The sequence below is a fragment of the Euphorbia lathyris genome, chromosome 4, assembly GCF_963576675.1.
Source record: "Euphorbia lathyris chromosome 4, ddEupLath1.1, whole genome shotgun sequence".
In the NCBI taxonomy this organism is placed as follows: Eukaryota; Viridiplantae; Streptophyta; class Magnoliopsida; order Malpighiales; family Euphorbiaceae; genus Euphorbia; species Euphorbia lathyris.
The window spans coordinates 47919524-47930498 of record NC_088913.1 but is presented as its reverse complement, the minus strand read 5'-3'; positions in this window follow the sequence as shown (position 1 = coordinate 47930498).

Below are 10975 nucleotides of genomic sequence, written 5' to 3'. Positions count from 1 at the left end.
CATCTCTTCATCATCTGTTGAGCTCCCATCAGTGCAGTCAGCTTTCATGACAAGAGACTTCTGCTTCTTGTCTTCAGACTTTTCCTTCACCTCGAAGTTTTTCATTGATATCTCATGGGTCAGCAGTGAGCCGATGAGCTCATCATATTTGTAGGTGGTTAAGTCCTGAGCTTCCTCAACAGCGGTCTTCTTTGCTTGCCAGTCTTTAGGAAGACTCCTGAGAATCTTCTTGACTTGTTCTTCCTCAGTGAAGATCTTCCCAAGTCTCTTGAGCTCATTTATGATGTTTGTAAACCTTGCATTCATGTCAGATATTCCCTCATCATTGTTCATTTCGAACAGCTCGTACAGTCAAATCTGTTGGTTCACCTTGGACTCCTTTACTTTATTGGTTCCTTCGTAGGTGACCTCCAGCTTCTTCCAGATCTCTTGCGCCGACTCACAACCTGAGATTTTATTATATTCTGCAGCATCGAGCGCACAGTGAAGCATGTTTATAGCCGAAGCATGATTTTGTAGCTTCTTGAGATCATCCTCTGTCCATTTGGCCTCAGCTTTAACAACTGTTTGGCCAGCCACAACTTCGACAGGTACAAATGGGCCTTGGACTATGGATAGCCAGGCACTCATATTTGTAGCCTGAATGAAATTTTTCATCCTATTCTTCCAGAAGGTATAGTTAGACCCGAAGAATAGGGGAGGCCGAGTAATGGACAGTCCCTCAGGTAAGATCTGAGTTGTTTGGTTTCCTGGGAGAAACCGAGTGCTGTTTTCGCCCATAGTGGGGATCAGCTCAAGGTGGTTAAACCTTTTACAGTGAGCTTTTAAGCTCTAATACCACTTGTTGGTCCCTTATAACGTTACAAGTATAGTTCCAAGGGGGGGGGGGGGTTAGGAACTATTTAAAAAATTTTAAGTTAGGGCAGACTTCTTTTTCGTGAGAAAAAGGTTTTAACAGCGGCGCTGAGTGAATAGCAAGATACTAGCTTAGTCAGCTGGTGACTAGGTCAGTTTCTTTACTTGAGTCAGGAGATAGCACTTAGAGTCTATTCCTGAGCTCAGATATCCAATGCGCACAACTCAGCTTGACCTCTTTACTTGGTCAGTTTTTGTTTAAGTAAGCAATATATAAATAAAGGAGTTTAAGGTTAGAAAGATATTACTCAGCAGATTTATCCAGGTTCGGCCTCCAAGCCTACGTCCTGTCCCCGGAACACGTTCCGAGATTTCGAATTCTCTACTGAGCTCTTTAACGGTAGAGCATCAAACCTTTTATAATCTTAGCAACTGAGTATAACAAGAGTACCTTCCTCTATACCTCTACTCAATCCTAATCTCTCGCTGAGTACTATAACCGAGTGCTCAGCCTCTCCTTTCTAATCTCTAGAAATGATAAGTGTTTGTCCTAAACAACGATTGCTAAGACACCTTAGATGATTGAATAATCACTCTAGACTTTTACACAAAAGATATGAAATTTAGTGTAAGATTGCTTTGCTTTTTCTTGCAGAACTTTTCGTAGAAATTTGGTCAGCGTAATGGCTTGATCAAGTTATGTGTTTTAATGAAGCAGCTGAAGGGCACTATTTATAGAGACGTCTGAGACATCGGTCATTTCGAATTTCGAAATAACCGTTGGAGGGAAACGGCTTCCTGTCGTTGTCATCCTGTTTTGCTCAGAGCTCTCGGCCAATCAGATTTGAGTATCTTCTGTCCTCGGTCAGCTTTTGGTCAGCTCGACAGAATGTCTCTCCATTTATGGTAAGGTCAACTAGACAGCATTCTGTGTCTTCTGAACTTTACCCAAAGTGGAAACACTTTGTCTGGAAGTTGTTCTTGGCCAGCTGTTGTCTTGTACTCTTTGTCGAATCAACTCAGCAGCTTCGTCCCGAAGTTGTTCCACGAAGGTCTTCTAGATCCTTCTTCCGCTGAGCTGCATTTGTACATAACGACAGCGTTTTGACATACGCGGGCCGAGTTGCCTTAAACTGTTTGACTTGGGCTTTGACTTCCGTATTGGGCTTTGGGCCTTTTAATCTTTGTGTCTTATAAACAATTTAACTCAACATTGAACAAACACATTAGTAGAATAAATCAAAGCATTTAAACTTAGTGTGTTTAGAATATTCTTTTAATTACTCTTAAACAATTTTGTCAAATCAAAATTATGTGGAAAGGTGTTTCAACACTTATATCATTTCCAATCATGTATTGGTAATAAGACCATGGGTTCCAAATTTCAATCCTCATGACTGCTCGGTTAACAGGATCCTTACATGGGTTAGATTCCCAGGTTTGCCCATTAAATACTATAATGAGAGGTTCCTTAATAAAATTGGAGGCGTAGTTGGGAAAGTTCACCACATTGACAAAACTACCATAGGGGCAGAGAGAGGCAAATTTGCCAGGGTTTGTATCGATGTTGATCTTGCGAAACCTCTTCTGTCTAAATTCTGCATTCAGAATAAGGTCTTTCATATTGAATACGAGGGCATCCACAATATCTGCTACGAATGTGGCATGTTTGGCCATACTTATGATGGGTGTCCTAAAAGAAGAAACTTGGTTGAGGAGGTGGTTATGCCTATCATAGGTAAAGCTGAGGAGAAGCAAGATGAAGGGAAGAATTTTGGCCCATGGATGCTGGCCAAAAGGACAGTCAGAAGGAGGCCACGAGCAAATGCTGCTCAGAATCATTCGCCAGATATCAGTAAGGAGATGAATTCTCTTCAAATTGCTCCTAGAATCAAGGTTAAGCCCCTTGATATTAAGAATGGTGCGGATGTGGAGGCTGCTTCCGGTTCAGGCTCAAGATTCGGAGTCCTATCTCTTGAGGATGGATAGGATCCTGAGGTTTCTAATGATCATTTGGAGTTAAGCATGCCTGCCCTGGAATCTGCCGAGCTAGCTTCCATCCTTGGCAACTCTATTAATCCTCTGTTTGACTCTAATGCTGTGGCCAAGGGAAGCTCCCAAAACATTGGCTCAACAGGAAGAGTGTTGACTAATAAGGTTAGTAATTCGAAAACACTTGTTGATATCCCAATAGGAAAGAATATTAGAGTCAATAAGTTGAATTTGAAGAAACCTAAAGCCAACCCTAAAAAGAACCATAGCTCTGTGGCTTCTTGGGATAAAAGGGGGCCGACTGGCACCTCGTCTAGGCTCGCAAGAGCCCCGAATAAATACCTGGTCTAGGTTTGGGGCCTGTGTGCAGTAGTTTTCTTTTCTGATGGACTTCTTTGTTTGGAATGTTAGAGGTGCGGCTAGCAAGGCTTCCCGCATCCATGTTAAAGATCTTATTAAGCAATTTAATCCTTTGTGCTTTGCTCTTCTTGAAACCAAGGTAAGTGGTCCTAAAGCAGATGAAGTGGTTAGTAAGTTTAAGAATTGGAGGTGTATCAGATCTGAAGCTACTGGTCGGGCAGGGGGGATCTGGCTGTTTTGGAAACCAGAGTGTGTTACGATTGATATTATCAGTATGGACAATCAATTCATTCATAGTAAGGTTTGTTACCCTGGTAATATACCTTTCTTTGTTACCTTTGTTTATGCCGATCCGGTTTCGACTAACCGGAAACGGCTGTGGGAGTTCCTGTATTCTATAAGTACAAGCATGGTGGATGCTTGGATGGTTGCTGAGGACTTTAATGATATTGCCCTCATGAGTGATCAGAGAGGGGGGGGGGGGGGGGGGTAATCATTATGTGAACTGGTGCCTGAATCATAAGCAGAACATGGATTTATGCGGGCTGTCTGACCTGGGGTCGCTGGTCATAAATTCACTTAGAAAAGGAACAGCGTGTTTGTTAGGTTAGACAAAGTTTATGCGAATGTAGCTGCGATTTATAGATTTTCCGAGGTGAAGGTGCTGAATCTCCCTTTTCGTCATTCTGACCATTGTCCTATCCTCATTAAGCTGGTTAAAGGTCTTCGGCCCAAAGGGAATAGACCTTTTAGGTACCTTGTTGCTTGGGATACCCATCCTGAGTTCAGGAATTTTGTTAAAGATAATTGGCAACCCCATTCTAATGTTCTCTTTGCTGCTGAGGAGTTTAGAAGGAATGTGGTGGGATGGAATAAAAACATCTTTGGCCATATTATCCGAAGAAAAAACAAACTTTTAAGAAGGATGGAAGGCATTCAACGCTGTTTGGAGATACGTTTCGACCATAGTCTGAATTGTCATCTTAGATCTCTCCAGAACGAGTTGGAAGCAGTGCTTAGACAGGAAGAGCTCCTTTGGTTCCAGAAATCTAGGAAGGCTTGGATTAAGGATGGTGACCGAAACACCAGATTCTTCCACCTTTCAACTATCATTAGAAGGCAGAGAAACCAGATCGATGCTATTAAAGACTCCAATGGTGACTGGATTTATGAGGAGGAAGATATTCGTCGCCTTGCTCTTGATTTCTATAAAGTCCTCTTTAAAGAGGAAGATGTGGATCTGGACAAAGCCCTTTCCGGGATCACCTTTCCTAGGCTGGAGGAGGATGCTATTGAAGAAGCTTTTCGTCCTATCGACCAGAAAGAAATTGATCTTGCCTTCTCCAGCATTGGTGCTACTAAGGCTCCAGGGATTGATGGTATTCCTGCTAGTTTCTACCATAAACACTGGGACACGGTGAAGGAAGGCATCTATAACTTTATCTTAGGAGTTTTTCTTGGTTCCAACGATATTAGCCTGGTGAACAAAACCCTCCTGGTTCTGATCCCTAAGGTGGAGAAACCCTCCTCCTTTTTACAAATGAGGCCAATCAGCCTATGTAATGTGTTATACAAAGCTATCACTAAGATTGTGGCTAATAGGCTCCGACGTATCCTTCCTGAGATTATTAGCCAAAATCAAGGTAGTTTTGTTCTTGGAAGGCAATTGATGGACAATGTGGTTATTGCCCAGGAGATGGTTCATTCCATGAAAATGAGGAAAGGTAAGAAAGGGATTGTGGCTCTCAAACTTGATTTGGACAAAAGCTTATGACCGCTTAAACTGGAGTTTTCTTATGGATAGCTTAAGGAAAGCTGGTATTTCTAAGAACTGGAGGAAATTGATTGAGGGTTGCGTTTCTTCTCCTGTGTTCCAGGTTTTGATCAATGGAGATATGTCTGATGAGTTCTCTCCTTCTAGGGGTATCCGTCAAGGAGATCCTATGAGCCCCTTTCTTTTTGTGATAGCTATGGAGAGGCTGGCTCACCTAATTCAAGAGGCTGTGAGTAAGGGGATTCTCCATCCCGTGTCCATTAACAAGTTTTGCCCTCCTATTTCCCATCTGTTCTTCGCTGATGATGTGATGATCTTTGTGGAAGGGAATGAGGAGCAAGTAGGTGTGGTCATGGACATTCTTAATTGCTTTTGCGCAGCTTTTGGCCAGAAGATCAATGTCCACAAGTCTCGGATGCTTTGCTTAAAGAACATGGATAGGAACACTTGTAAAAAACTTAGCGATCTTTCTGGTATCCCTCTTACTCACTCTTTGGGCAAGTATCTTGGGGTTCCCCTCCACAGCGACAGAGTTTCCAAAGCCTCCTTTAAAGAGACTCTGGATAAAGCTAATGGGTTGTGTGCCAGTTGGAAGGCTAATTCCCTCTCCTTGGCTGGCCGTCTAACCTTAATTCAGTCTGTCAACTGTGCGGCTCCCAATCATATCATGCAAGCCTGCAAATTGCCTGAGCCGGTTCTCAATGAACTCGACAAAATTAACCGGCGCTTTCTTTGGGGAGAGTCTGGAGAGGGAAGGAAGATTCACCTCGTCCCTTGGAAGGAGATTTGCCAGCCTAAAAGCAAGGGGGGTCTTGGCATTAGACAAGCTAAGGACAATAACAAAGTTTTACTTATGAAGCTCCTCTGGAGAATGTGGCAAAACCCCTCTTCTCTTTGGATTCGTTTGCTTTGTGGCAAGTATCGAAAGGACAAAATCTTTGGGGGCCCAAAGGAGAGAGTTGTCAATTGCTCTTTCCTTTGGAAAGGGCTCAGTGCTGTGTTTGCTGAGTTCTGCTCGGGGGTTGGCCTAGAGGTGGGTAATGGTAAGTCCATTAGCTTCTGGTATGACACCTAGATCGGAGATAAACCGCTTATAGATCTTTGTAGCTCTCCCCCGTCCAGTAACATCCGCAACTGGAGGATTGCTGATGTGGTGGACTCTGAGGGGGACTGGATTTGGTCTAAGTTTGATACCTTCTTGAGCCTAGATACTCTCCTCAGAATCAGGGGAGTTAAGATTAGTAATCTAGAGGAGGACAAAGATAGGCATTGCTGGGCCCTGACTAACAATGGTGCTTTCTCTTGCAAATCTGCCTTTGAAGCCTTTACTCTCGACAGATCCGACCCTCTCTCGGATACTTGGAAATCCATTTGGGCTCTGAGAATCCCTTACCGAATGAGGAGCTTCCTGTGGCTAGGAGTTAAGGACATGTTGCTTACTAATTCGGATAGACATAGACGACATTTGGCGGATTCAGGAGCTTGCAGTAGATGCAGAGGCCATGTTGAAACTTTATGCCATGCCCTTAGGGACTGTTCTAAAAGTAAGGAGGTTTGGCAGAAGGTTCTCCCACAACACATTCTCCTATCCTTCTTTGCCCAATCTGAGAACGACTGGTTCTCTAATGGGGTTAATGGAAAGTTACTGGCTAACATGGAGCAGGGAGACATTTTCTTTGCTATTGTTTGCCACCATCTCTGGAAATGGAGGAACGAGGAGATCTTTGGTGAGAAGACTGTGTTCATTCAGAACTTACCCGAGTTCTTCTTGAAAAAGCTCCTTACTATTACTGAGAGTTTCAAAGGGGACCCCCTTGTTAAGGCTACCCAGAATAAAGAGGTTCACCTTGTTGGGTGGTGCAGGCCGAAGGATGGGATGGTGAAGTTGAACACGGATGGCTCCTGCCTCAACACTGGAAGAATCGCGACCGGCGGTGTTCTCAGAGACACGGGGGGTGCCTGGTTGTCTGGGTTCACCCACAACCTGGGATTGGGCTCATCGTTTTCTGCGGAGCTTTGGGGTATTCTTTCTGGAATCAAGCTTGCCAGGAATCTGGGTATCAATCGGCTTGCTGTGGAGTCTGATAATAAGGAGGCTATTAGTATGATCTCTAATAACCATGTTATTTGTCTTAGTAGCCAGAACCTTATCAAAGCTATCAGAAGGCTTGGCTCCTCATTTGAGTCCTTAGAGTTCAGCCACATCTTCAGAGAACAGAATCGGATTGCGGATCGCTTAGCGGCTGCTGGGCATGAGGGGTTGTTAGGTGTTACCACCCTATCTGATCCTCCTATCTATCTTTCGTCTCTCCTTTTAGAGGATAGGATTGGGGTTAGCTTTCCTAGGCTGATCCCAGGCTAGTTTTGTTTTGTGGTGTCTTTCTTTTCCTGTTCCTACAAAAAAAAAAAAAAAATAAGTGTATGCGTCAAATATTAAACAATAGAAGATACAAAGACAGTAGTATATTAAGTAGCGCACGACATATTGTATAAGAAAAACAATTAGCTTAGTGGTAAGCAGTATAGAGTATAGTTGGAAGGGCCTGGGTTCGAACCTACTAGCAACATTCTTTGTTTTATTTAATTTTTATACTCAAAACGACGTAGTTTTGAGTTTTCTCACATAACAAAGTGTCATCACCTAAAAAGGGTTCTCACAAGAGCTCTTTTATATATATATATATATATATATATATATATATGGGAGGGATCAAGTGAGAACCCTCCCCTAAGTGAGAACTCACCTTAGGTGAGAACCACCCAAAACTACGTAGTTTTGAATAGGAAAATTAAGAAAAAATGCTGCTGCTTACTAGGGGTAAGTGAGAACTCACCTTAGGTGAGAACCACCCAAAACTACGTAGTTTTGAATAGGAAAATTAAGAAAAAATGCTACTGCTTACTAGGGGTAAGTGAGAACTCACCTTAGGTGAGAACCACCCAAAACTACGTAGTTTTGAGTAGGAAAATTAAGAAAAAATGCTACTGCTTACTAGGGGGTTCAAACCTAGAACCTATTCATCTACACTCCACATTGTTTACCACTAAGCCAATTGCTCCTTTTGTATATTATTTCGCGCGCTGATTAATATATCATCTCCCTTTTAGCTTCTATTATTTTTTTGTTTAATATTTGACGCATGCACTTATTAATATCGATTAAATATGCATAATAATGAATTATTAATAGAAAAAGGAAATGTGCATAATAATGAATTATTAATAGAAAAAAAGAGAAATGTGCATAATAATGAATTACTAATAAAAAAAATCCAAGAACATGCTCTAATTTCTTATTTATTTAATTCCTTTATATTTTTGTAATTTATGTTACATAGGAAAATATATTTTTTAAAACATACGTTAGGACATATATTTTAACTTTTAAAACACGAACTATGAAGTATAGAACGTACGACATATTTTTTAGAACATACGTTATGTTTTTTAGAAAATGTGTTATGTTTTTTCGAACATGAGTTATAAATTATATTATAGAACAAATGAAAAAACGATCCAGATATCTACTGATTTTTTAGAACATTATACTTAATTTTTAAAACACAAACTATATATTTTTTAAAACATTACGTTATAACATATATTTTAACTTTTAAAACACGAACTATGAAGTTAGAACGTACGACATATTTTTTAGAACATACGTTATATTTTTTAGAACACGTGTTATGTTTTTTCGAACATGAGTTATAAATTATATTATAGAACAAGTGAAAAAACGATCGAAATATCTACTGATTTTTTTAGAACATTATACTTAATTTTTGGAACACAAACTATATATTTTTTAAAACAAACGTTAGAACATATATTTTAACTTTTAAAACACGAACTATGAAGTTTAGAACGTACGACATATTTTTTAGAACATACGTTATGTTTTTTAGAACACGTGTTATGTTTTTTCGAACATGAGTTATAAATTATATTATAGAACAAATGAAAAACCGATCGAGATATCTACTGATTTTTTTAGAACATTATACTTAATTTTTGGAACACAAAATATAAACTTTAGAACATGCGTTATGTTTTTTAGAACATACATTATGTTATTTAGAATATGAGTGTTATAAATTATATTATAGAACAAATGTAAAAATGGTCCATATATTTACTATTTTTTTAAACATTATACTTAATTTTTAGAACACAAATTATAAAGTTTAGAATATATGTAACAATATTTAGAACATCGTCCTTAACATTTTAAAATATAAATTACAAAAATATAGAGGAATTAAATAAATAAGAAATTAGAGCATGTTTTTGTATTTTTTTTCTATTAATAATTCATTATTACGCATATTTCTTTTTTTATTAATAATTTATTATTATGCACATTTAATTGGTATTAATAAGTGCATGCATCAAATATTAAACAATGGAAGCTAAAAGGGTTGTAATATATTAAGCAGCGCGACACATAGTACACAAGGAAGGCAATTGGCTCAATGGTAAACAACATGGAGTATAGATGAACAGGTCCTAGGTTTGAACCCCATAGTTTCCCTTACTTCTTATTTTAAGGGAAGAATATCTTTATTCTAATTACCAAACAATATTAGTGTTATTTAATTTTTATACTCAAAACGACGTAATTTTGAGTGTTCTCACATAACAAAGTGTCCTCACCTAAAAAAGGGTTCTCACAAGAGCTCTTATATATATATATATATATATATATATATATATATATATATATATATATATATATAGAATGAGGCTATAGAGAGGGATTCCCTTACTTCTTATTCTAAGGGAAGAATATCTTTATTCTAATTACCAAACAGTATTAGTGTTATTTAATTAAACAAATTTAAGTGAATTAAAATTCTACTATTCTCTCTCCTCCTCTTAAACACGATCTCTCTCTCCTCTTGAACATTCACGGCTCTCTCAACATCTTGGAAATTTATCAAACTTGATCTTACCACATTTGTGTATCCACTGAATCTCTGGGTTTCTGACATTACAGGAAACTTTTCTGAAGTTTCATGGGGAAGGTTATGCAATTTGCGTAGTGTAGATCTCTCATATAATGCTCTTGATGGCCAAATAAAAGAGTTTGTTGATTCTTTAAGTGGTTGTACTATTCTATCTCCTCCTCTTAAACACGATCTCTCTCTCCTCTTGAACATTCACGGCTCTCTCAACATCTTGGAAATTTATCAAACTTGATCTTACCACATTTGTGTATCCACTGAATCTCTGGGTTTCTAACATTACAGGAAACGTTTCTGAAGTTTCATGGGGAAGGTTATGCAATTTGCGTAGTGTAGATCTCTCATATAATGCTCTTGATGGCCAAATAAAAGAGTTTGTTGATTCTTTAAGTGGTTGTCAAAATAATAGCCTGGAGGAAATAGATTTTAGTTCCAACAAATTTGCAGGGGGTTTGCCTGATTCCCTGGGATTGCTTAGGAATTTAAGATCAATTAGGCTCAATCATAACTCATTCTCTGGTAAAATTCCAGAATCTATTGGAAATTTGTCTAGTTTATCCGTTTTCAGCATGTCCTTTAACGTTATGAGTGGGAGCATCCCGGAAACCATTGGACAACTTAATCGGTTATATTATCTAGGGCTGTGTGAGAATTCATGGGAAGGAATCGTCACTGAAACTTGTTTTCAGAATCTCACAAGTTTGAATGAGTTTTCCTTGTCATCTGTTGCATCAGATTCTTTGTTTTTCAATGTGAGTCCGGACTGGATTCCTCCATTTAATCTCAGTGTTTTAGCACTCGATGATTGCCAAGTCGGCCCGAGTTTCCTTCATGGCTCAAAACTCAAAACCGAATTTCTCAAGTATCACTCTCAAACACTGCAGTTTCAGGTACCATAGCTGATTGGCTTTGGACATTATCACCATGGCTATGGTGGTTGGATCTTTCTGATAACATGCTAGAAGGAAGACTTCCCAACTCAATAACGGTAAGTAACTTCGGAGCATGGGTTGATCTCGGTTTCAAT